Source organism: Macaca mulatta, chromosome 18 (genome assembly GCF_049350105.2).
Source record: "Macaca mulatta isolate MMU2019108-1 chromosome 18, T2T-MMU8v2.0, whole genome shotgun sequence".
Lineage (NCBI taxonomy): Eukaryota > Metazoa > Chordata > Mammalia > Primates > Cercopithecidae > Macaca > Macaca mulatta.
In genome coordinates this window covers 65,477,330-65,503,111 of record NC_133423.1, presented here as the reverse complement: position 1 = coordinate 65,503,111, position 25,782 = coordinate 65,477,330, and the positions used below count along the sequence as shown (strand labels likewise).

General features: G+C 41.1%; 1 protein-coding gene and 1 long non-coding RNA gene across 4 annotated transcripts in view; one reads left to right on the top strand and one right to left on the bottom strand.

Moving 5' to 3' along the window:
- The window catches only part of CHST9 (carbohydrate sulfotransferase 9), a 292,759-nt gene that overhangs the window by 12,974 nt on the left and 254,003 nt on the right, over positions 1-25,782 (bottom strand).
- Positions 12,222-25,782, top strand: part of LOC114673705 (uncharacterized) — a 53,250-nt gene continuing 39,689 nt past the window's right edge. Inside the window, exon 1 of the long non-coding RNA XR_003724497.2 lies at positions 12,222-12,364. This is a non-coding gene — a long non-coding RNA (uncharacterized LOC114673705). The remainder of the gene's footprint in view (positions 12,365-25,782) is intronic.

Below are 25,782 nucleotides of genomic sequence, written 5' to 3'. Positions count from 1 at the left end.
CATTTGGGTTGGGACACAGCCAAACCATCCAAATCTTCCATACCACTGGACCATCTATTTGGAGTTTTAACTCTAAAACCATTTGTCTGCTGTCTTCTCCAGAGACTGCCAGGATTACTTCAAAGCCCTTTATACTTCTTTACTCTAATCAGTGATTTGTAGTACATGAAGTTGTCACTGAAAATACAAAATTTGACTGTGGTTTGACAGATCATAGGGTTATCGGTACACATGCATGGAAAATACTTAGTACAGGCCAAATATAAAACTGCCATGATATTTGTACTATTACTTCTGCTATTACCGCTATACATAATAACTACTATTATTGTTGTTTTAGCAGCAGCAGCAGCAGTAGTAGTAGTTACAGTGCTTTAATCCCAGGGACCTGGTGAATTTCAAGGCTCCCCATTTGTCCATTACTATTCAGTCTGTAATTTGTGTGTCCCTACATATGCCCTCACCAGGTCTCTTCTCTGCTTGACAATCAGAAACAAAAACAAAATCCACCTTCCCCTGTGGCCTTTGGACTTTCTGCTTTGTGGCCATCAAATTCCCCTTTAATCTCCAGGGATTTCTGGAATGTTTGTTTCCAAGACTCTGTAAATGAAACTTGGCTGACTCCCAACACTCTGTGTCTCTTGCACTTTCTCAAGTAGATGAAACTTCACTTCCTTAAACTACTTGTCTCTCCAGCCAGAAGATAGGGAGTGATTTCCCTGCAGACCACGGCTGCTTCCAGGACATCACCCAGCTAAGCCTCCTGCTTCTGTGAAATCAAAGTATTCTCCTTAAGTCTCCCTTTCCCCCTCCTCTTGTTGTCATCTACCTTTATCACTGATCTGTCCACTTTATGCACTCCAGCTTCTAACTCAGCTCCTGTCATTACGTTTATTGACTCTGACATCCAGTCAACTCTCAGTTCCTTGACCACTTCGTTTTTAACAGAGGAGCTCTCCACTTCACATCAACCAGAGCCTTTACTATTCCCACCATCTCTCTGACCACCCTTGTCTCACCTTCCAGTTCAGTGTTATTTCCTGCTTTGCAATTCTTTGACCACTTTTCACTGTTACCCAGGTCTTAACAGCCAGCACGACTGGCTCTGCATTCTTCAGCTCTCAGTTGGAAAGTCACCTCTGTAAAAAGGCTTTCCCTATTCATCCTGTCTAGGTTATTTTCCTCCCTTCCAAAATATTTCCTACAGAACCCTGTTTATTTTTCTCATCACACTGAGAAATGATTTATTTCCTTCCCTGTTGTCTTTTTCACCCCACTCCACCTCCATTGCACTAGCATATAACTGCAGAGAGGTCTTATCTTTCTTGCTCTCTGTGGTACTAAGCACACTGCCTGGTGCATAGAAGGTGATCAAGACATAATTCTTGAATAAGTAAATGTGCTTATAATTTAATAGTGGTCTTCTAAACAATTGTTTTAGGACCTTGTTGAAGAAAAACAACATTGATCAAAAGGTCAAGTTAAACTTGCGTAAACAATTGACCAATTCTTGTTAAGGTGACAAGAATCTGTGTTTAAATAAACCTTTGGCAAAAGAGAAAACAAATAAAATAAGCACATGGGAAGCTGCTTGCAGTCAAATAGATGTGGAGGCTTCGAGTCTAACCTGCCTGCCAAATCAGATCCGTTCAAAGTTCCTCAATGCTGTCTCCAAACCCGTCAAGGGCTTCCCAGCAACCTGGATTCCCAGGCCTTACTGTGGACATCCTGAATCAGAATGTCTGAGTGTAAGGCTCCTGACTTTAATTTCAACAAGATCCCCAGGTACTCCAGTGGCAGTCATAGCATTTGAAAGGAAAGTATAAACATAAGGCACAAGCCCTGACAAGTTCCTTTCATCCTATCTGGGGGAGAAAGACATCAAATGTAGTGGACTTGAATATTTCAGAAGGAGGGGAATTATTTGGATATAGAGTAGGAATGTCACATGAGCCCTCATTTAGACTAGATGCAATGTCTTTCTTGTTTATCAATTTCTCTTTGCTGGAAGACTTTGATTCCCAAGTAACTTTCTAAAGACTAGTTTAGCTGGGGAGATAACTGCATGAGGGAAAGGTTTACCACTCATTGTAAATTAGTCTCCTGCTAGTTTATTGAGTGCTAGTAAGTTTTCTCTACTGTAACCAAATTGAGATATGGCAAAAAGGGTTAATTCTCTAAAGCACCAGTGACCCACAAGGGTGGCCACCAGACCTTCTCCTGGAACTCCTCATCTCAATGTCATTCACCTTATAAAATCTGTTACTTGGGTTTGATGACATCCCTCCTAACCCCCACCCAACTCCATTTTCTTCCAGTCACAGCAAAGGCTCCATGACTAAGGGGTTTACATTACTAAAGTCAAAGCTAATGACATTTCACATTTAAAGCTCATACCAACAAAGTCCTGTCATCATCATCATCATCATCATCATCACAACAATAATAAAAGAATAAAATCTTACATCTCCATTTTCCTTGGGACACTTTATTCTGATTGTCCCTAACGCAAACACGTATAATAAAGCCAAAATTATCCTGTTGCCTTCAAAAGTGGCTCCCCCTGTGTTCTTTTCCATTTTTGAAATGGTCCTATTACTTTCCTGTCATCCACTCACAAAATCTGAGAGATGCTTTAACAATGGGAAAGTCAATTGGCTATTTTACATCTCATAATACTTCTATTTTTGTATCTTTCTAAATTAATTACCCCCAATTGGATATTTATTATCCTCCTAATTAGTCTCCCTGCAATTATTACTAAATTATTCTTCCTCAAACATTTTGTTTTTTATTTCTTAACATTTTGGACGGGATCCTCTAGCATCAGTGAACGTCCCCATTCCTTTGCTGGCATTTGCAGCCTGGTGCTGCTGAGCCTCTTCTCCTCTTTTCTTTTCTTTTTTCTTTTTCTTTTTTTTTCTTTTTTTTGCTTCTCTCTTAACACATGCCCTGTCCTCCACTTGCTTTTATCTGGGCTCTCGGCATTCCCCACTCATGGTCTCCTCCTTTCTTGGGACTTTCAAAATCTTCTAGTTTGATGTAAAAATCCTACTTTCTCCATGACAACCACCCAGGTCTCCAGTGAGTGATTCTACTCCCTTTGAAATGACTATAGCACTTAGTCTGTACCTCCTGTAGGGAAAGTAATTTTATTCCAGCTTCCATGGCTATTTGATTGTTTTGTTGGAAAAACTCTTTTAACTCCAGCTAAATTGTAAGCTATGGCAGAAAGCTATAGTTTTCCATAAATATCCTTAAAGAGTAGATATTGCAGAGTTAGCTGAAAGACATGTAACTACAGATTTAAAAAAACGAGTATCTAAAAAAATATAATGGAAAATGTGTGGAATGTTCATTAAGTCTGCAATAAATTTGAGAGCCTAATTCTTGTTATTTTTATTTATTTATTTATTTTGAGATAGAGTCTTGTTCTGTTGCCCAGGCTGGAGTACAGTGGTGTGATCTTTTTTTTTTTTTCCATTTTATTTTATTTTATTCTATTTTATTATACTTTAAGTTCTAGGGTACATGTGAATAACGTGTAGGTTTGTTACATATGTATACTTGTGCCATGTTGGCGTGCTGCACCCATCAACTTGTCATTTACATCAGGTAAAACTCCCAATGCAATCCCTCCCCCCGCCCCCATCCCTCCCCCTGCCCCCCTTCCCCGTGATAGGCCCCGGTGTATGATGTTCCCCTTCCCGAGTCCGAGTGATCTCATTGTTCAGTTCCCACCTATGAGTGAGAACATGCGGTGTTTGGTTTTCTGTTCTTGTGATAGTTTGCTCAGAATGATGGTTTCCAGCTGCATCCATGTCCCTACAAAGGACACAAACTCATCTTCTTTTATGGCTGCATAGTATTCCATGGTGTATATGTGCCACATTTTCTTAATCCAGTCTGTCACTGATGGACATTTCGGTTGATTCCAAGTCTTTGCTATTGTGAATAGTGCTGCAATAAACATACGTGTGCATGTGTCTTTATAGCAGCATGATTTATAATCCTTTGGGTATATACCCAGTAATGGGATGGCTGGGTCATATGGTACTTCTAGTTCTAGATCCTTGAGGAATCGCCATACTGTTTTCCATAATGGTTGAACTAGTTTACAGTCCCACCAACAGTGTAAAAGTGTTCCTATTTCTCCACATCCTCTCCAGCACCTGTTGTTTCCTGACTTTTTAATGATTGCCATTCTAACTGGTGTGAGATGGTATCTCATTGTGGTTTTGATTTGCATTTCTCTGATGGCCAGTGATGATAAGCATTTTTTCATGTGTCTGTTGGCTGTATGAATGTCTTCTTTTGAGAACTATCTGTTCATATCCTTTGCCCACTTTTCGATGGGGTTGTTTGTTTTTTTCTTGTAAATTTGTTTGAGTTCTTTGTAGGTTCTGGATATTAGCCCTTTGTCAGATGAGTAGATTGCAAAAATTTTCTTCCATTCTGTAGGTTGCCTGTTCACTCTGATGGTCGTTTCTTTTGCTGTGCAGAAGCTCTTTAGTTTAATTAGATCCCATTTGTCAATTTTGGCTTTTGTTGCCATTGCTTTTGGTGTTTTAGACATGAAGTCCTTGCCCATGCCTATGTCCTGAATCGTATCACCTAGGTTTTCTTCTAGGGTTTTTATGGTATTAGGTCTAACATTTAAGTCTCTAATCCATCTTGAATTAATTTTCATATAAGGAGTAAGGAAAGGATCCAGTTTCAGCTTTCTACTTATGGCTAGCCAATTTTCCCAGCACCATTTATTAAATAGGGAATCCTTTCCCCATTTCTTGTTTTTCTCAGGTTTGTCAAAGATCAGATGGCTGTAGATGTGTGGTATTATTTCTGAGGACGCTGTTCTGTTCCATTTGTCCATATCTCTGTTTTGGTACCAGTACCATGCTGTTTTGGTTACTGTAGCCTTGTAGTATAGTTTGAAGTCAGGTAGTGTGATGCCTCCAGCTTTGTTCTTTTGACTTAGGATTGTCTTGGCAATGTGGGCTCTTTTTTGGTTCCATATGAACTTTAAAGCAGTTTTTTCCAATTCTGTGAAGAAACTCATTGTTAGCTTGATGGGGATGGCATTGAATCTATAAATTACCTTGGGCAGTATGGTCATTTTCACGATATTGATTCTTCCTATCCATGAGCATAGTATGTTCTTCCATTTGTTTGTGTCCTCTTTTATTTCACTGAGCAGTGGTCAGTGGTGTGATCTTAGCTTACTGCAGCCTCTGCCTCCTGGGTTCCAGCAATTCTTCTGCCTCAGCCTCCTGGGTAGCTGGGATTACAGATGCATGCCACTACACCTGGCTAATTTTTGCATTTTTAGTAGAGTCAGGGTTTCACCATGTTGGCCAGGGTGGTCTCAAGCTCCTGGCTTCAGGTGATCCGGCCACCTCGGCCTCCCAAACTGCTGGGATTACAGGCATGAGCCACTGTGCCTGGCCAATTATTGTTATTTTCAAGGGGTTCTGTATCAAGCATATCTCCTCTGTGAATTCTTATCTGATCCTCAACATTGATATGAATTATACTTTCTTTCTCCCTGTCAAAGTTGTTGAGCACCTCCTATACATCAGGTGCTGTGCTGGATGCCAGAGATGGTGGGGTTTATAAGACACGTGCGGTCCTTATTTATATGGAGTTGGTATTCTCATAGGGAAAAGTATATTAAGTAAACAATTGCACAATTAATTAATCTATTAACATAGTGGCAAAGGCTCCAGCAACATGCTATTGGAAGCTGGGAGAGCAGAAATGAGGGTCCAGGATACAAAGAAAAGACTGGCCCAGTTTGAGTGTTAAGTCCTCTGTTTAGTGTGTTTTATTTTATTCTAGGTAGTTGTTAGGTTAATTGTTTAGGTAATGATCGCTCTATTTTAATTTCATTGAATGTCAGTGTGCAGTCTCATAAATCTATATAACCTCCACTAGCATCAAGAATACTATCTCACATTAATAATATACGTTTGAATTTGATTGAAGCAAAGAATATCATTCCTGTACTGCTCCTTATTGAGGCAACAAATTCACATCGGTTTTATACTGTTGATAAGTGTTGTACATTTGTAAGACCTTATATACTATTGTGGATCCTATGGAAACTATAAAACTTGAGACTTTGATCATTCATTCGTCAATGCACATATATTGAACTACTACGGTATGTCGTTTTAAGCATTATATAAATAAGGATGAGATAGATAAAATTTGTGGCCCTTCAAGGACACCAAAGTTTAATTGATCTGATGGAAATAAGCAGCTTATGAATAAAATGTGATAATTGCTATAATAAAAGGATATGTCAGGTATTTGGAAAATAAAGAAAAAAGTGCTTAATTTTTCTGGAGAGATTTTTGGGGGCAAATTTCACAAGGGAGGTGATGCCTGAGATGAGTCTGGGAAGATGACTGAGAAGCTACCAGGTGGACAAGCCAGAGATGGGAAGGGCTGTGCACCCTGACGTCAAGAGTCTGCTTGGGGGCCAGACTCAGATGATAGGGAGAGGTAGGTGGGGTTGGGCGTCATTCCAGGAGGGTTTGGGCCGATATAAACAGTCTGACTTTACCACATATAGGACGGGAATTTTCAATAAGGTCTTGACAAGATTCATGATTTAAAACAAACATTCTGGTGGCAGTGGGGAGGTGTGCCTGGGGGCAGAGGGATCTCCTGGAAGATGATTATGATTGTCCATCAGGAATCCTTAGGAGAGGAACTAAGACAATGGGGTAAGAATGAAGAAAAAGGGAGTTGAGACAAACTTAGGAAACTGCTCATATTCAAAGCATAAGGGTGACAGAAGTGTAAAGAATGGCTCCCCATTTCCTCTCTGAGAGAAGAAATAGAAGCAGCAGTTTTTGTGGGGGACCTGGGGTGGGTGTGGGCATTCACTATCTTCAATTTCAGACCTCTTGAGTTTAAGGTGCCTTAGAGAGCTGGAGGTAGACAGCAGGACTGAAAAGCTCGGTATAGATTCAGGAGTTATTGGCTGGTGGAGGCGCAGCTGGATTAATGGGCCTTGAAGGCACTGCCCAAGGAGTAATTTATAATATTACTCTTAATAATGTATCTTTTGTGATTTACCTTCAATCTAGATAGAAGTGCAGTTATATTTCTTCACACCATCAAGGAGACCTAATTGTCTCTAGTCATTGATAAGATAAATGATGGGAGAGGGTGGGGTGCTCAAAAGTCAGTCTTTTCTGGGGACACAGGTCAGTGTGTCTCTCCCTGATCCCTCTGTGCCACAGCTACTCCTCTTAAATCTTGATTCAAGGGCTTCAGAAGCTGATGGCATAGTTATGAGAGGGGTGAAGACTGTGACTGCATTTCCAACAGACCCCGAGCACAACTGGGAAGAATGTGAGTATGGAGTCCTAATATCCAGTGCCATCTGCCCCATCTCCCTCTCCATCCTCACCCTTTGCCCCTCCACCTTCAGTTATTCATTAAACACTTGTTTTCTGAGCATGAACTGTGCTCCAGGCACTGGGCTGTGTGTTGCTGGTATAGCTAGCAAGACAGACTTGGTCCCTGATCTTATGGGGCACCCTTGCGGTCAGGGTGGGGTAGGGAGATACAACTAAGAAAACCAAGAACTATACTTATGGGAGGTAATGAGATGGAGAAAAAACTTGGTGCATGAAAGTGCAAGAAAAAATTTGGTGCAGGAAAGCATGAAAGAGGAATCCTGGTTCGCAGGTGAGGGAGGGTATCTGGGAGAAACTATGAGCCAGGCAGAATCATTTCCATTTCCTGTCTCTGTGGCTTACTTCCTCTCTCTTGAATATTATTCTGCATTTTGTTAGCCTAGTTAATAGGCTAGGGCATGGAGCAAGCTGGTTTAATCACGGCATCAAACAGAAGAGTAGATAAAGATAAGCTCATTTTACAGATTAAGAACCTGAGCTCAGAATTTAAATAATGTGCCAAGTTAACACAGCGATTGCTGGAGCTGGTGTGTCAAATCTCTGTCTTAGTCACGTCTGGTTTTTTTCAGCTGCATCGTATGTCAAGCAATCTATTTCTTGTTTAACGTCCGTTAAATGAACTGATGTCAGGAAAGCACCAGGCACATGCCTGTTACAAGAGAGTATGGTGGTTAAGAACATGGAGTTTTGAGTCAGACAGAACTGGTTATGTGTCCTCTTCTGTCGTTTTCTCTCTGGGTGACCTTGGTTATCTTGTTTTTCTGAGCTTCAGTTTCCTTATCTGGAAAATGAAGATAATAACAGCATCTACCTTGTTGGATTATAGGAAATGCCTGTAGAGATTCCTTAATGTAAATATGTTCTCCATAAATATTAGATATTTTTATTGATTTAGGCACTGAATATTTTTGAGCAATTTCTATATGATAAGCAGTTTTTAGGTAAGTATTTGTTTTTTACTCTGCTTTTTATCTATTTCTCCTCTTCCTTCTCTCTCACAACATGTAGCAAAGTTAAATGTTCAATGGCAATAAAAACGAGTGGGAAAAAAGAGAAGGATAAGACAACTGAGAGACAGAAATAGGAAAGAGAAAAGATAAGCTTAAGTGGAGACAAAGGCAAAGAAAGAAAACAGAAGAAAAGAAATCACAATATGGGTAACAGGAAGGAAGAGTGAACACTTGAGGAGAGTGGGTAAAGAGAGAAACTACTGAATCAGTCTTCTCCAAGCTATGAGCTTTAAAATATTTAAACTGCTTCAACACAAAACAGCTGTTTCTGTTGTGAGGCTATTCAAGTTGATCCAACAAGTTAATTTCTATGGTCCTCTTGGATGCAAGGATTGAAACTATGATTTTATTTGCCAGTTCTTTCAATTTTTGGATTTAATTCCTATTTTTTTTCTGCTTGAAGCCAAACAAGCTTAAAATATGAGGACTGAGGACGTAACAAAATGTGAATGTCAAAGAGAAGTTTCTATTGGAAATAGTGCTGTGGTTTGACAAGACCATTAGAAGCTGAAAACTGACATAAGCTTAATGTATATAAGTAGATAAGTCTACTCCCCAAGGGGTTCAATATGCTTTTATAGATTTATCATTCCATCTTCCTTCCAAGTTTTGTAGGAAAAATGAGATGATTCTTTTGTTTGCAAATTTACAGATAAATAAATCAAGATAGACTTGTGTAATAACTTGCCCAAGGTCACTCTGTGAAATGAATGGAGAAGTCAGGAATGTCGTCCAGTTCTCTAATTCTAACCCAGTAAATCTTAGCAGAGTAGTTTGTTTTTTAAAGAAACTCAAAACCTTATTGAGGAGCTGCAACTTGATAAATGAAATACATTCAAAATGTTTGGCCTTCTCTATTTTATTTCTTAGGTGTTGTCTGTACATATTAAATGTGGATGAGAATAACAAAAACCAATACATTATATTTGGTAGGAAAGAAGTAGAATAAGTTGGTGTTTTGACTATTAGGATTTAAACACTTCATCGGAATTCAGATATCTAATAGATTTGGGATATGGCTCATTAATATTTCCATGTATTTAGTTGTCTGAAATTAGTATTGGTCAGTCAGCCTCCCCTCCCCTTGCATTTCAAGTTAATGCCAACAATAATGTGTGTGTCCAAGAGGGTTATGGAGGAGCAATGGAGGGGGGCACCCTGACTCTGACACTTTGTTCTAATATACAGTTGTTATACAGAGTTCTTCCTCTTGTTCTCTGGAATGTGGTGAAGAGGAAGGAACCAGCTGTCTTGGGTTGCAATTTCAAAATGTCAAGTTTTCTTTTTATGTGTGTGTGTGTGTGTGTGTGTTATGGCCATGGATTGGCAAGAAAAAGGTTTTCACAGGCAAGGAGGATGAGTCCATAAGATGACCCTGCAATACGGGATTGGCTTGGGTACACCAGGGGGCCAGAGATATGGGTCATCCCTGGAGGCGGGAGTTGGGGTGCTCCCCTGGGATGGAGACTGAAAGTGCAAGAGAGAAGAAAGTTGTTGTGAGGTCAGGAGCATGGTGCCTGGATAGATCTTCAAAGTATGAAGAGCATTCGCTTTTGGGTCAGATCGCCCAGGTCCTCCACCTATTAATTGGGTGATTTTAGGACAATGTCATCATTCATGGCTCCCTAGAATCAGACCTTAAGTCAAGGGGTTGAGAGCAAGTTAATTAATTTAGCGTTGATTCCAGGAAACACTGGCAGGGACAGTAGGGAACTGAGAAAGGAAAGGCACAGAATATAGGGTGGATTATCGAGCAAGTTAGCACAGTGGGAATAGGAGCTGAATTCTACTGAGAAGCCCTCAGAGCAAATGTAGAACATATCTCCCCAGAGTTATTCCACACCATCCTGTCAGCTGTGGTTGAAGGTTTCTGCAGGGCCAGTTCTGGCAAGTCCAGTCTGCTCTACAGGTGGACAGGGTGGACTCACTCAGGCAGAGTCACAGGTGTGGGTAGTTGGTTGGAAGTCTGGCTAGAGTGCAAGAGAATGTTAAGAGATGAGTAAATATGAGAAGGCACAGCTAGCACTCTTACAGAGAGTCCATTAACATTCCTGAGTCTGTTTTCTCATTTTTAAAGTGGGAATTCCAAGAACTATTTTGGAAATGTTGAAATGCAAGTGATGGCATTGGCTGGGATCCAGGACCCCAAACACTCTGTCTTACCATAGTAAGAGATCCCAATTCTGTCTTCCTATATTCACTCTTCCTTTGGAAGTGTCCATGGTGTATGTTTGTGTCTATGCACACAAACAAGGCTGAGAAAAGGAACACCCTACAACTAGATGGAACCCTAGTCCTGTTCAGCTAAGACTATACAGATTTGTGAGAATTCTGTTGCTCAGAGAAGGCAATCCTAACTTTGGGCGGGAGGCCTCTTTGGACCCTTTAACCAAGAGCCATGCTAAAATATCAGCCCTCTGATTCTCAAACTCTGATACTGGGAAAAGGTAAGTCTTTTTGAGAATTAACTAGATAAATGCAGTTATAAAGTACCTAGTATGGTACCTGACATATACCATCTGGCATACAGTACGTTTCTCCAAAATGTGAATGCATCCTGTCTCTATGCCTTTCTTCTCTGATTTTCCTTAAATACCGGGCATATCATCTATAACGCTGCTTTCCCAACTTCACATTAAGATGACCATGGGAACAGGCCCTGTGTGCATAAGCAGTGACAGAGGTGGATGCTAATTCAATTAATAGTATCCATAGGCCAGTGGGCAACCAGTGAGGGGACCTGGAGCAAGAGACACTGTCCAAGTGCATAGAGAGTAACCAGCTAAATCAATGTGTCCATTTCCCTTTTGGGCTGTAGACTGGAAAATATGGAGAGTGGCCAGTTATTAAGGGGCAGGAGGAGAGACAGAGAGAGATGAAGAGAGAAGAGGAGGCACAAAAGTAGCAGAATAGGAGTCTGAGACAGCATCTGAGTCAAGATAAGGTGAAACTGGGGGCTAGGACGTAAGTGACAGTCCTTTTCCAGGAAGCAGCATATACCTGCCCCCAACCCTGCCCAGCACGCCAATGCCTACTAGTCCAAAGCCACTTGAGTCCCGGGAGCAGCATTGCCATATGCGAGAGTAGTAGGGGCTCTAGCAGGAATGCATTCCATTCGTCTCACTGGATTAAGCATCTACTGGTCCCAGATCAGATTGGCCTGTGTCAACACCTTACAGTGACACACACGTCCCTCTGGCTTATATCACTTACATATTTGACAACTCAGCTATACTCAAGGCAGCTCCCCAAAGCCTGGTCTAAACCTCACTGGAGAGCAGGCAGCTCACACCCTGGTGCTACCACGTGTTACCTGGGCCCTGAGTTAGGAAGAGAGACTGCCTGTGGTATTAGATCATGCCAGGGGGATTCTGAGTCCATGCCAAGTGGGGTTTCTTTTCAGGATTTAATTCTGAGAAAGAATGCAAAGGAAGAATATAGAACTACACTAGCAGCAAAGCAGAAGGTCAGAAGGGAGGAGAGGAGTCAAGTGGGTTGTCATACGATGAGGTCAGAGTGAATAGAGCCCTAACGAAACTAAGCGAGCATCACATGGATATTTGCAAGTATGCATGCTTTCAGATACATTTTATCAATTTTATTTTTAGAATATTATTTCATTAACTCTAAGTTTTGAAGCTTTTGGGGGGCTTCCAAAATGGGTTACTTCTCCTAAAAACAGTTGTACTTGATTCAAGACGCCAATTAAATGGGTACTGGAGGCAGCCATGGCCACAGCCTCTCTTTTTGTTCTCTTTCTTTGTGAGGGCAGTTATAAGCTGCACGGATCCTGACCTTTCGGCCTGAGGATGGAAGTCTTCAGTATCTGTACAACTTTACTCCCAAGGGCTGGCGTAGAATGAGTTCCTCCAGCCATGGGAGGATCGCAGAGGGGCGCCTGCCACCTGCAGCCCAGCCTTGGTAAGTGCAATATGCAGTTGGCAGAGGGGAGGGAGCTGGGGGCACGCCAACCCTTTGTTACTTCCTGTAGGTACAGCCCAAGTCTCAGGAAGCAGAATATATCTGGGGTGGGGTGGGGTGGGGAGGTGAGGGGAGCTGTTTCTTCCCCCACCCATTACCTACTAGTCCAAAGCCACTTGAGCCATGGGAACAGCAATGCTAACCACAATAGCTGCAGGGACCTGGAAGGGGACTGGTGATGACATCCAACTGCAATGCTCTTTTACACTGAGATGCTGATGGACAGGAGTCTACCTAGTCTTCTCTAGAGACACACATATTATAAAGCAGGCAAGTATAACTCTCTAAACATTCCTTAGATGCTGTATCTTCACCCGCTTCCCTCACTGCAATTCTGTAATCTGCACCTTGGGAGGAACAAACACATCTTATTGCACCTTGCCCAGAAATAATATCACAGCTTATTAACTCCATCTACTCCCCACATAAGGGATAACGACTGTCCACAGGAGAGGTAAGGAAGTCTCAAGTGCCACACAGGGAATTTTCCTAAGGCCTTCCATCATTTTAGGCCACTAGTAACTCACCTATAGCCAGTACTGTAGCAAGATGAAAGTATATGGATTTGGGTACCATTCATCTCTAAAAACCAAAGAAAAGAATTGCACTTCTGGATTCATTCACAGACCTGTGGGAAGACCCTATTGTCTCACCTGTGACTCATGACCATGTTTTGAGACTCCCAAATCTCTGGAGCCTGCTTTCTCCTGAGCAAAGAGGGTTGTCTTTATTTCAATGGGCAAGGAAAGTCCATTTGTTTGTCTCTACTCCTGCCAGGGCTCCACTCTCCTTCAGTTACAGGAGACCTCCTGAAGCAAGGCTGGAGGGAGACGCTGCATGGTAAGAGTGAGTTTTGAATGAGTATGGATTGAGGGCTTCACATGCACCAGGTGCTGCACAAAATAATTGAGTTTAACCCTCACTCCAGCTCTGACAGGTGGTTGAGATCGTATCTTAATTAAATGTGCTCAGCATTTTACAATGGGCGATTAATTGCTGGAGTTGGGATTAAAATCCAGTCTTGTCTGGCTCCAAAATGGTATGTTTCTCACTACCTAACCCATGCTTCCCTCTCAGTGATATCACATCTGTAACTACAAGAGTGTTTCCTTGCTATCAGATCCAAGTGAATACAATCCTTTGTACCCAGTTACCTTGAGGTAGCCAAATGTGCTGAAGTCAACTCTAGGTAGAATGAATGAGGACATCACCCCACCTTTGGTTGCTTCAGTTCTCCAATTTAAAATAACCTATGTTGTGTACCAAGAACTGATGCTCTACTGAACAATCCCAAATACTTGGAATGACCAAAGTACTAGGCTTTTGCTCCTGGAAAACAATGATGTAAGCCAGCACTGCCTGGACTTCGGGTCTCTCCTCAGGCAGCATAAACCACACAGAGATTGTGATCATCTGCTCAGCTTTTATGCCAGCCTTGCAACAAATCTCCTTATCTTCATGGGATCTTTATCTTCTCTTCTGCCTCCACACTACTGTCAGAAACACATATACCTATACGTGGTAGTAACGGAGTAATAATATCTTCACTCCATCAATGCTGGTTTTTTTCAAGAAAATATATTTTAAATCTCGGCATTTTCACAGCTGCAAATCTGGGAGAACGAGTCAGCACTTGTGGAGCTGTGTGTGTGAGCTGGATCGGGGTGAAAGGGGGTAAGCTGAAGGTATCTTTTAACCCCTGATAAACTCCCAGGGACCAAGCAACCTGGTCCCCATGGCTTTTTACCACTGAGATGCTAGCTGTATAATGCCATCTCCATGGTGATTTCTACAGTGAAGAAGAACATTTATTTCCTGCCACCAGTAAGAGACCACCTGAGTGTTCAGTTGCAGTATCTTCAACTCCCCAGATGCATCAGTAGCGCTGTCTTCTCTGGGCTTCTTATAGAACTCATTTTTAGCAAAGTCAAGTTTCCATACTCTAGGTATTAACTTATCAGATAGTGGTCAAAAAGATGGAAGCAAAACATTTTCATGTACTGCATTTCAGTTACTTTCTCTGGGGTTTTATCACTCTTCAGGTGGTTGTCCCCAAAATAACAGGTGTCATTCTGCTCCATGAATCACGTTCCCCTACCTTTATCAGGGCACTTTTCTCTTCAGCAGCATCTTCAACGCATTTCCAGTTGCCCGCCCTGAACTGTTTCAGAATGAGGAGGACACCTGGAGGAATCTACAGGTGCACAGACCAATTTGCAAAAGAGCCTGTGAGCCAACGTAGGTTGTGAGATGCATATCCCACATCCAGTTCAGCCCAGTAACTTGGGAAATGGGGGAGAGGTAGCGCTGAAGACCAGACTTAGTACATTTTTACCCCCATCCATGCTTGCAACTGTAAGTTGATCTTAAATCAATCAGTACTTTTAACCAAGTCAACCTCAATCACTGGAATAGGATACCCAGCTGAACAACTTGAGGCCACTGAATCAATCTCTTATCTGTAAGAGAGAATGATGCCTACCCAATGGGGTTCTGAGAAATACGTAATGCCTGACATGTAGTGTATACGCACTGAATGTGGTTTTTAACCACAACCTTTATATTTTTGCCAAGAGTATCACCTTCCTGCAGCAACCCTGAGAACCTCGCACTACTCTTGTCTTAGATTGCGCATTCCTTTCCTATATTTAGACACCAAACTCCATTCATTTTCCCCTTGAAATGTTCATTCCCATGATCAAGATTTTGCTTAAACACATTTTGTTTTCATGTCCAGATTATCATCTTAGCTGGAAGAACTAATAAGCAACACATTCACCCAAGAAGTATTTACCGAGCACCTACCACGTGCACTATTTTCTGGTGTTGGGGCAAGGGGGCAAACGACTCTGGCAAGTCTCTGTTCTTAAGGTACTCACATTCATACGGGTGAAGATAGATAACAAACAAGGAAAAAGTTGGACAGACAAACAATTTGGGTGGTGCCGAGTATGATGCAAACACTAAAATGGTGATGCAATAGAAGATGTCAGAGGGAGAGTGGGAAGGTTACATTAAATAGATGTCCAAGGAAGATCTCTCTGAGGAGAAGCTACTAGGGCTGAGACCTTAATGACAACAAGGAACCCAAGGGCTGGCAGCAGAGCGTTTTGAACATGGCCAGTGGGTGCAAAGGCCCCCACACGTGAATGGGCCTGGCCAGGTGGAAGGACAGAGGGCAAGGCTGTTGTGGTTGCCCTGTGAGTGTGAACGGCCCAAGATGGGATGAAAGAGGAGGTTGGGACCACACCTTATAGGGATATCAGATCATGGTCAGGGCTTTGGATTTTAGCAGGGGTGCAGTATAAGCCATGGGGAGTTTTAGACAGGTACAGAAGTAATTTACATTTTCTTTTCTTTCTTTTTTCAAAACCGAGTCTTGCTCTGTCACCCAGGCTGGAGTGCAGTGGCATGATCTCGGCTCACGCCAGCTCCACCTCCTGGGTTCACGCCATTCTTCTGGCTCAGCCTCCTGCGTAGCTGGGACTACAGGCTCTCACCACCACACCTGGCTAATTTTTTGTATTTTTAGTAGAGATGGGGTTTCACCATGTTAGCCAGGATGGTCTCGATCTCCTGACCTCGTGATCCGCCCGCCTCGGCCTCCCAAAGTGCTGGGAGTAATTTACATTTTCTAAAGCGTACTCTGCCAGCCAAGTGGCAAACAGACTTGGGCCTCGTAAGAGCGGAAGCAGGAGGAAACCCGAAGAGCCTGGAGAGAGACTGGTGGCTGCTACCAGTGGGGATGGAGCAAAAAGGAAAATACAGGTTACAGTTTCAGGAAAAATTTCATACCAATTTCCCGAGATCATTTCTGAACTCGAATATTTTCAGTGCCCCCACATTGTGTTTCCTGCTGAATCAAGTCCTAATCACTTCGGTTTTTAAAGCCTTCCATGATACTTCCCTGAACACTGTAGCTTTCACTGATGGCCGGCTTTTTCAAACTCCCATATGATCCATAGTGTATAATTAATAAGCAAACAAGGAATCACACACTATCTGCCATTCTGTGCAGTGTTTCAGGTTTTTAGTCTTCTCTTTCAAGATAGAAAATCCCTTTAGAATAGGAACTCTGCTGGCAACTCTGCTGGCACTTTCTTCCACATCCTCCATAGCACTTAGCACAGTTCTGTACACAAGGCACGTGTGGAAATTGCTTATTGATTGATTAAAAGCATATATCACTGGCATTTGTCTCTTCAATATTTCTCTTGTATGAAGAAGGGTGATTATCTGTCAATATTCATTGCATGATTGAACCGATGTGCAATGCATTAATCATCACTGAGATCACCAGATGAGGCTTTATTGTAATCTCCTTCTATTTTGCTGAGATAATTTCACTTGCTTTGGAGTTTATGAGGCCATAAGTGGCTCCCATCTGTTGATGAACATATTTCTAAGAGTCATTTAGTCTCAAGTATGGAATACTTGAGGGGAAGTTAAATTGTAACTTTTATATTAAGTGTCATCTTAGTAACAGAACCAAAATTGGAAGCATGTGTTCAATTTTGGTTTTTCATTTTCAAAGCTTTAGGTCAGGCAAAGAATTAATTTCATTTGTTTACAAAGTAGATTATGCCTAATAAAATCTATTTTGTTTATGGTCACATTTTAATCAATCCACTGCTTTAGAAAATGAGAGAATTCTGATTGGCTAATCATTCAACATAGTAAATTACATTATTCCACATCCACAGAACACTGGCCTAATTGCATTATCCAGTAATGATGAAAATATCCCTTTTAATACATTTTGAGCAATGCATATACCAGTGGTGAAAAAGGGAAGAATCTTGTTTATTCCATCCTTGTTTGATGATCGACCACAGAATATAACATAACACTTCTGTGTATAAGAATTTTTTCCACATTAAGAATAATAAAGACAAGGTAGTTTTCACTGGATCCTTACTGGTACTCTGAATTTTCACTATTTGTCCGCATTTCTTCCCCTTCCCAGAAATTTGTTTTCTGGGAAAAACAAGTGCTACTTTGTCAAACAAAGCTTAAATAAAATTGATTTCAATTTATGCACAACAAAAGGAATGAGTGGTGATTTTCTGTCTCGAGTGGGAGGCAGAAAACTCTCCAGGTGCCTTTATTCACTCCTGAGGTTCTGGTGAGCACCAAGGAACATTACCTCTGCAAAATGCAGACATACGCAAAGGGACACATCAAATTTAAGAGAAGTCCATAGATAGATATCTGAGGGATCTGCCTTAGGGGATGTAGACCATATATAAAACACAGATTCCACAGAATTGGCCTGGTATTCACGATCACTGTTTCTTAACACATAACTCTTTTATGTCACCAAGCAGCTTTTTTCTGAGATGATGACTACTCGAATACTTCTTTTGCATATCACCAGAAAATACCAAGTTTTGATTTGAGTCCTTAATTCAAGTTCTTTACCACAAGAAGAAAGAATAGCATGAGTAAAATGGTTTAAAGGTAGACAACAACAACAAACACACACACACTGTATTTTAGAATGCATATTCAAACATACTCCAAAAAATACTGTATTTTAGAATGCATATTCAAACCTGATGACAAGTGGGCTCTATGGCTCATTTTGACAATAGCTTTAACCTATGAAGTGAGTGAATGTCTTTTTACACAGAGGTGATGAGTTACTGAATACTGAAGGGCTCTACTAATTGTGCTTTTGGGTATCAGAACTTGGCTACTGCCTTTCGTTGCTATGTGTTGAGAGAAAAATCTCAAACGATGATGCTAACCATTTTTCTAATAAAATATGCAAAGCGGAAACATGTCAGTTACTCAGTTCATCTTCTAGTACAGATGCTAGCAAGTAGAGAAGGATATGATTTGAAAAACTCAACAGAAAGGAGGAAAAAGATGAGAAAAAGATTGACTAAAAATTATTCATGGAATATATTTCACCAGCCTATTGGGTGTTAACATCTTAGGTGGTGTGGTTAATGCTAATTTACATTAAATGGTAAATTAACTATTTTTATTTTTCATAAATGCTACATTTTCAGTACGGAGTTTCAGTATTCCGTATTTTCTCACATGTGTACATACACAATGACACTGTTATTACTAACAATAAAGAACTTGTAAGAGAGCTTTTAGAAGTAACATGCTTTTCTAAAAAGTACAAAGAAGGCCGGGCGCGGTGGCTGAAGCCTGTAATCCCAGCACTTTGGGAGGCCGAGATGGGCAGATCACGAGGTCAGGAGATGGAGACCATCCTGGCTAACATGGTGAAACCTCATCTCTACTTAAAAAAAAAAAAAAAATACAAAAGTACAAAGAAAACATTTTATAGTGAGTGAAAATAAAGGTTTTTACTTCAAATTCTCATTTTATTTCCATGATATTTCTGCCTGGGCTCTGCCAAGGAAAACTGGCAGTGGGCAACAGATTATGGCAATGTATACTTTTTTCCCCTCTGAGTTTTTAAGCTCTTTTCAGGTGACAAATAGTTTTCTCTTAGACCAGATTCACTTGAGTTTTCACTTATTTAATTAAAAAATTAATTTACTGCTCAACAGGGACCCTGGAGTATGTATATGCTCATCTTCATTGTTAAAATACTTGGAAAAAAAGACATACCACATCATAAAAATCTGTATTCCAGGGTCTCAAAACAGACTGCTTCGGGATTAATGTCCGAATTGGGGGGTTAATTAGGATGGTCATAAGTGAGATCAGTTAATTAATAGAACAACTTCCAGAAGAGGTGGGAGTGTAGTATAATGGTGGAGAGAAAGGAATTCAGAATGAGATACACCTGGATTCACATTTGAAGTCTGTCACTCACCAGTTGAGTGCCAGTAAAGACAGACATTTAAAGCCTCCCAGAATAGTGGCCGTTGCTCACACTGTAGAGAGCGCTGGAATGCCTTATTTAATCCTGGCGTGACCACTATGCATGCATGATTTTAGACAAATTAAGTCGCCTCACTAAGATGAATCTTTTGATTTGTTCCTACTTCGCAAATAGCTTTAAGAGAGATAATTTAATGTAAAATTTAGCATAATGCCTACACACAAAAAGCTCATCGAGCATGTAATAATAATGCTAACCATTATTATTACTAATGTCGTGCTAAATGTGGCAGGACCTGAAAAATTACTAAACCTGATTTCAAGCCTGAGTTTCCACCTGTATAAAGTGGAGATTAAAATCCTGGTCCTCACAGGGTTGTTGTGACAAAACATGAGATATGGAGCACTGAGTAATTAGCACAATTATTGATGGCAATTATTCAGAATCATTGAGTGCTTGAGTGAGAGCTATCTGCATATTTGATGGTGAATAATTCTCACAGCGTTTATTCCCACCACTATTTTCTTCTTGGTGGTCATGCTTTTAAAACATCTGAGGGCCATATTCTCAGCCTTGCTTTGTCTTGTCAATCTAAATACCTTTCCACAGGTACCTTTCACATTTTAAGTTTCTTGGCTTCCAATTAAAGAGGCAAAGCCCAGAACTTTGACATTTACACTTAAGTATTTTCTAGGTAGAAGCCATCTGACCTTTAAAAAAGGCATCTTTTATAAATTCTTCTTTGTTAACCACCATTAGTGTCACCACTTTTTGATCCTTTCAGTCCTTCTTTCAGGATTTTGAAAAAGACTCATCAATTGGATAGCTTTTCTAAAAGTGCAACTCTCTCAATTCTGAAGGTAATCTTAAAAGGGAATTGGGACATGTGGGATCTTTACTAGCTCCATTAGTGCCAAACTTGCAAAGAGAAACTATCTTTAAGTCAAAATTGTCTCCTTGAGTGCATGGCCATTTTGACAAGAATAGTGCAAGGTAACGGAATCCCACTTTAAATTTAGAAGTTCTAAAGTTCACACTACGTTGAAAAGTCATCAGTGAGTGGCACTGCCATGCTTACATTAGGGGAAAGAATCAGGAGCTCAAGTCTTGAACCGGGCAAAACATTTAACGTTCTGCAGGCAATATGGATATGGACATACAGGTAAAAAGAAGATCTGGATCTCCCTGCCCTTCGATTCTTTCATTTCCTGACTCTGTGACCATTATTCTTAATAACCATGTGCAGTCCTGGTTTGTTCCTTCTGTTTTTGGTTTAGAATCCTTACCTGGGAGGTGAAGGAAGGATACCTTGTTCCTGCCTTGTAAGAATCAATGACACAGCAAGTTTGAACATTCCGGTGTATAGGGAGTAGACTGTTTAAATTTAGCAGCCCCTCTAGCTACTAGAATAAGAATTTAGTGATCTGAAGAATTTACATTCCGCCAGCAGTTGATTGAGTTCTTATGATATGCAAAGCCCAACGGTGGACACAGAAATGAACCAAACACGATCTCTTTTCTTTACGGCAATGCTAGGTAGTCTCAAAAATCCTGTTGTGTTATAAATGATTAGAATATAGGGTCGTAAAATCTATATATCTGTAGTAAAATATCTGTAGTAAATATCTGTAGTAAAAGGGCAGAGAAAATAAAATGGGGTCATGGAAGAGAGTGAGATTATTCTTGGCTATGTGACAAAGGAAAGCTTCATAAAAGGTAGTATTTGAGTTAGGTCTTACATGAGTAAATTTTGTACATGCAGAGAAGGGGATTATTATGCTGATGAAATAGTTTTATAAAGAACCACTAGTTTTAAATAAAGGAGTAGAATGGGAAATAAGTCTACGAAGGTGGGGAGAATCCTCTCCAAAGGAGTACAAGATCCCAAGGCTTTGTATTTCATACTCAAAAGTTAAAAATGTATTGTATGGGGGGCGGAGCAAGATGGCCGAATAGGAACAGCTCCAGTCTCCAACTCCCAGTGCGAGCGACACAGAAGACAGGTGATTTCTGCATTTTCAACTGAGGTACTGGGTTTGTCTCACTGGGGAGTGCCTGACAATCGGTGCTGGTCAGCTGCTGCAGCCCGACCAGCAAGAGCTGAAGCAGGGCGAGGCATCGCCTCACCTGGGAAGCGCAAGGGGGAAGGGAATCCCTTTTCCTAGCCAGGGGAACTGAGACACACAACACCTGGAAAATTGGGTAACTCCCACCCCAATACTGCGCTCTACCAAGGATCTTAGCAAACCAGGAGACTATATCCCACACCTGGCCAGCAGAGTCCCATGCCCATGGAGCCTCCCTCATTGCTAGCACAGCAGTCTGCCATCTCAAGGCAAGGCAGCAGTGAGGCTGGGGGAGGGGCGCCCGCCATTGCTGAGGCTTAAGTAGATAAACAAAGTGGCTGGGAAGCTCGAACTGGGTGGAGCTCACAGCGGCTCAAGGAGTCCTGCCTGTCTCTGTAGACTCCACCTCTGGGGACAGGGCACAGCTAAACAACAACAACAACAACAACAAAAAAGCAGCTAAAACCTCTGCAGACGCAAACGACTCTGACAGCTTTGAAGTGAGCAGTGGATCTCCCAACACGGAGGTTGAGATCTGAGAAGGGACAGACTACCTGCTCAAGTGGGTCCCTGACCCCTGAGTAGCCTAACTGGGAGACATCCCCCCCTAGGGGCAGACTGACACCCCACACCTCACACAGTGGAGTACACCCCTGAGAGGAAGCTTCCATAGCAAGAATCAGACAGGTACACTCGCTGTTCAGCAATATTCTATCTTCTGCAGCCTCTGCTGCTGACACCCAGGCAAACAGGGTCTGGAGTGGACCTCAAGCAATCTCCAACAGACCTACAGCTGAGGGTCCTGACTGTTAGAAGGAAAACTAACAAACAGGAAGGACACCCACACCAAAACCCCATCAGTACATCACCATCATCAAAGACCAGAGGCAGATAAAACCACAAAGATGGGGAAAAAGCAGGGCAGAAAAGCTGGAAATTCAAAAAAAAAAAGCGCATCGCCCCCTGCAAAGGAACACAGCTCATCGCCAGCAACGGATCAAAGCTGGACAGAGAATGACTTTGAGGAGATGAGAGAAGAAGGCTCCAGTCCATCAAACTTCTCAGAGCTAAAGGAGGAATTATGTACCCAGCGCAAAGAAACTAAAAATCTTGAAAAAAAAAGTGGAAGAATTGATAACTAGAATAATTAATGCAGAGAAGGCCATAAACGAATGGACAGAGATGAAAACCATGACACGAGAAATATGTGACAAATGCACAAGGTTCAGTAACCGACTTGATCAACTGGAAGAAAGAGTATCAGCGATTGAGGATCAAATGAATGAAATGAAGTGAGAAGAGAAACCTAAAGAAAAAAGAAGAAAAAAAATGAACAAAGCCTGCAAGAAGTATGGGATTATGTAAAAAGACCAAATCTACGTCTGATTGGGGTGCCTGAAAGTGAGGGTGAAAATGGAACCAAGTTGGAAAACACTCTTCAGGATATCATCCAGGAGAACTTCTCCAACCTAGTAGGGCAGGCCAACATTCAAATTCAGGAAATACAGAGAACGCCACAAAGATACTCCTCAAGAAGAGCAACTCCAAGACACATAATTGCCAGATTCACCAAAGTTGAAATGAAGGAAAAAATCTTAAGGGCAGCCAGAGAGAAAGGTCAGGTAAAGGGAAAGGGAAGGGAAGCCCATCAGACTAACAGCAGATCTCTCGGCAGAAACTCTACAAGCCAGAAGAGAGTGGGGGCCAATATTCAACATTCTTAAAGAAAAGAATTTTAAACCCAGAATTTCATATCCAGCCAAACTGTTTCATAAGTGAAGGAGAAATAAAATCCTTTACAGATAAGTAAATGCTTAGAGATTTTGTCCCCACCAGGCCTGCCTTACAAGAGACCCTGAAGGAGGCACTAAACATGGAAAGGAACAACTGGTACCAGCCATTGCAAAAACATGCCAAAATGTAAAGACCATCGAGGCTAGGAAGAAACTGCATCAACTAACGAGCAAAATAACCAGTTAATATCATAATGGCAGGATCAAGTTCACACATAACAATCTTAACCTTAAATGTAAATGGACTAAATGCTCCAATTAAAAGACACAGACTGGCAAACTGGATAAAGAGTCAAGACCCATCAGTCTGCTGTATTCAGGAGACCCATTTCACATGCAGAGACATACATAGACTCAAAATAAAGGGATGGAGGAAGGTCTACCAAGCAAATGGAGAACAAAAAAAAGCAGGGGTTGCAATACTAGTCTCTGATAAAACAGACTTTAAACCAAAGATCAAAAGAGACAAAGAAGGCCATTACATAATGGTAAAGGGATCAATTCAACAGGAAGAGCTAACTATCCTAAATATATATGCACCCAATACAGGAGCACCCAGACTTATAAAGCAAGTCCTTAAAGACTTACAAAGAGACTTAGACTCCCATACAATAATAATGGGAGACTTCAACACCCCACTGTCAACATTAGACAGATCAACAAGACAGAAAGTTAACAAGGATATCCAGGAATTGAACTCATCTCTGCAGCAAGCAGACCTAATAGACATCTACAGAACTCTCCACCCCAAATCAACAGAATATACATTCTACTCAGCACACATCCAATTATGTGGTATTGGAAATAAAGCACATAATTGGAAGTAAAGCACTCCTCAGCAAATGTACAAGAACAGAAATTATAACAAACTGTCTCTCAGACCACAGTGCAATCAAACTAGAACTCAGGACTAAGAAACTCAATCAAAACCGCTCAACTACATGGAAACTGAATAACCTGCTCCTGAATGACTACTGGGTACATAACGAAATGAAGGCAGAAATAAAGATGTTCTTTGAAACCAATGAGAACAAAGATACAACATACCAGAATCTCTGGGACACATTTAAAGCAGTGTGTAGAGGGAAATTTATAGCACTAAATGCACACAAGAGAAAGCTGGAAAGATCTAAAATTGACACTCTAACATCACAATTAAATGAACTAGAGAAGCAAGAACAAACACATTCAAAAGCTAGCAGAAGGCAAGAAATAACTAAGATCAGAGCAGAACTGAAGGAGATAGAGACACAAAAAACCCTCCAAAAAATCAATGAATCCAGGAGTTGGTTTTTTGAAAAGATCAACAAAATTGATAGGCCGCTAGCAAGACTAATAAAGAAGAAAAGAGAGAAGAATCAAATAGATGCAATAAAAAATGATAAAGGGGATATCACCACCGACCCCACAGAAATACAAACTACCATCAGAGAATACTATAAACACCTCTACGCAAATAAACTAGAAAATCTAGAAGAAACGGATAATTTCCTGGACACTTACACTCTCCCAGGACTAAACCAGGAAGAAGCTGAATTCCTGAATAGACCAATAGGAGGCTCTGAAATTGAGGCAATAATTAATAGCCTACCAACAAAAAAAAGTCCAGGATCAGATGGATTCACAGCTGAATTCTACCAGAGGTACAAGGAGGAGCTGGTACCATTCCTTCTGAAACTATTCCAATCAATAGAAAAAGAGGGAATCCTCCCTAACTCATTTTATGAGGCCAACATCATCCTGATACCAAAGCCTGGCAGAGACGCAACAAAAAAAGAGAATTTTAGACCAATATCCCTGATGAACATTGATGCAAAAATCCTCAATAAAATACTGGCAAACCGGATCCAGCAGCACATCAAAAAGCTTATCTACCATGATCAAGTGGGCTTCATCCCTGGGATGCAAGGCTGGTTCAACATATGCAAGTCAATAAACGTAATCCAGCATATAAACAGAACCAAAGACAAAAACCACATGATTATCTCAATAGATGCAGAAAAGGCCTTTGACAAAATTCACCAGCCCTTCATGCTAAAAACGCTCAATTAATTCAGTATTGATGGAATGTATCTCAAAATCATAAGAGCTATTTATGACAAACCCACAGCCAATATCATACTGAATGGGCAAAAACTGGAAAAATTCCCTTTGAAAACTGGCACAAGACAGGGATGCCCTCTCTCACCACTCCTATTCAACATAGTGTTGGAAGTTCTGGCTAGGGCAATTAGGCAAGAGAAAGAAATCAAGGGTATTCAGATAGGAAAAGAAGAAGTCAAATTGTCCCTGTTTGCAGATGACATGATTGTATATTTAGAAAACCCCATTGTCTCAGCCCAAAATCTCCTTAAGCTGATAAGCAACTTCAGCAAAGTCTCAGGATACAAAATTAATGTGCAAAAATCACAAGCATTCTTATACACCAGTAACAGACAAACAGAGAGCCAAATCATGAATGAACTTCCATTCACAATTGCTTCAAAGAGAATGAAATACCTAGGAATCCAACTTACAAGGGATGTAAAGGACCTCTTCAAGGAGAACTACAAACCACTGCTCAGTGAAATCAAAGAGGACACAAACAAATGGAAGAACATACCATGCTCATGGATAGGAAGAATCAATATCGTGACAATGGCCATACTGCCCAAGGTAATTTATAGATGCAATGCCATCCCCATCAAG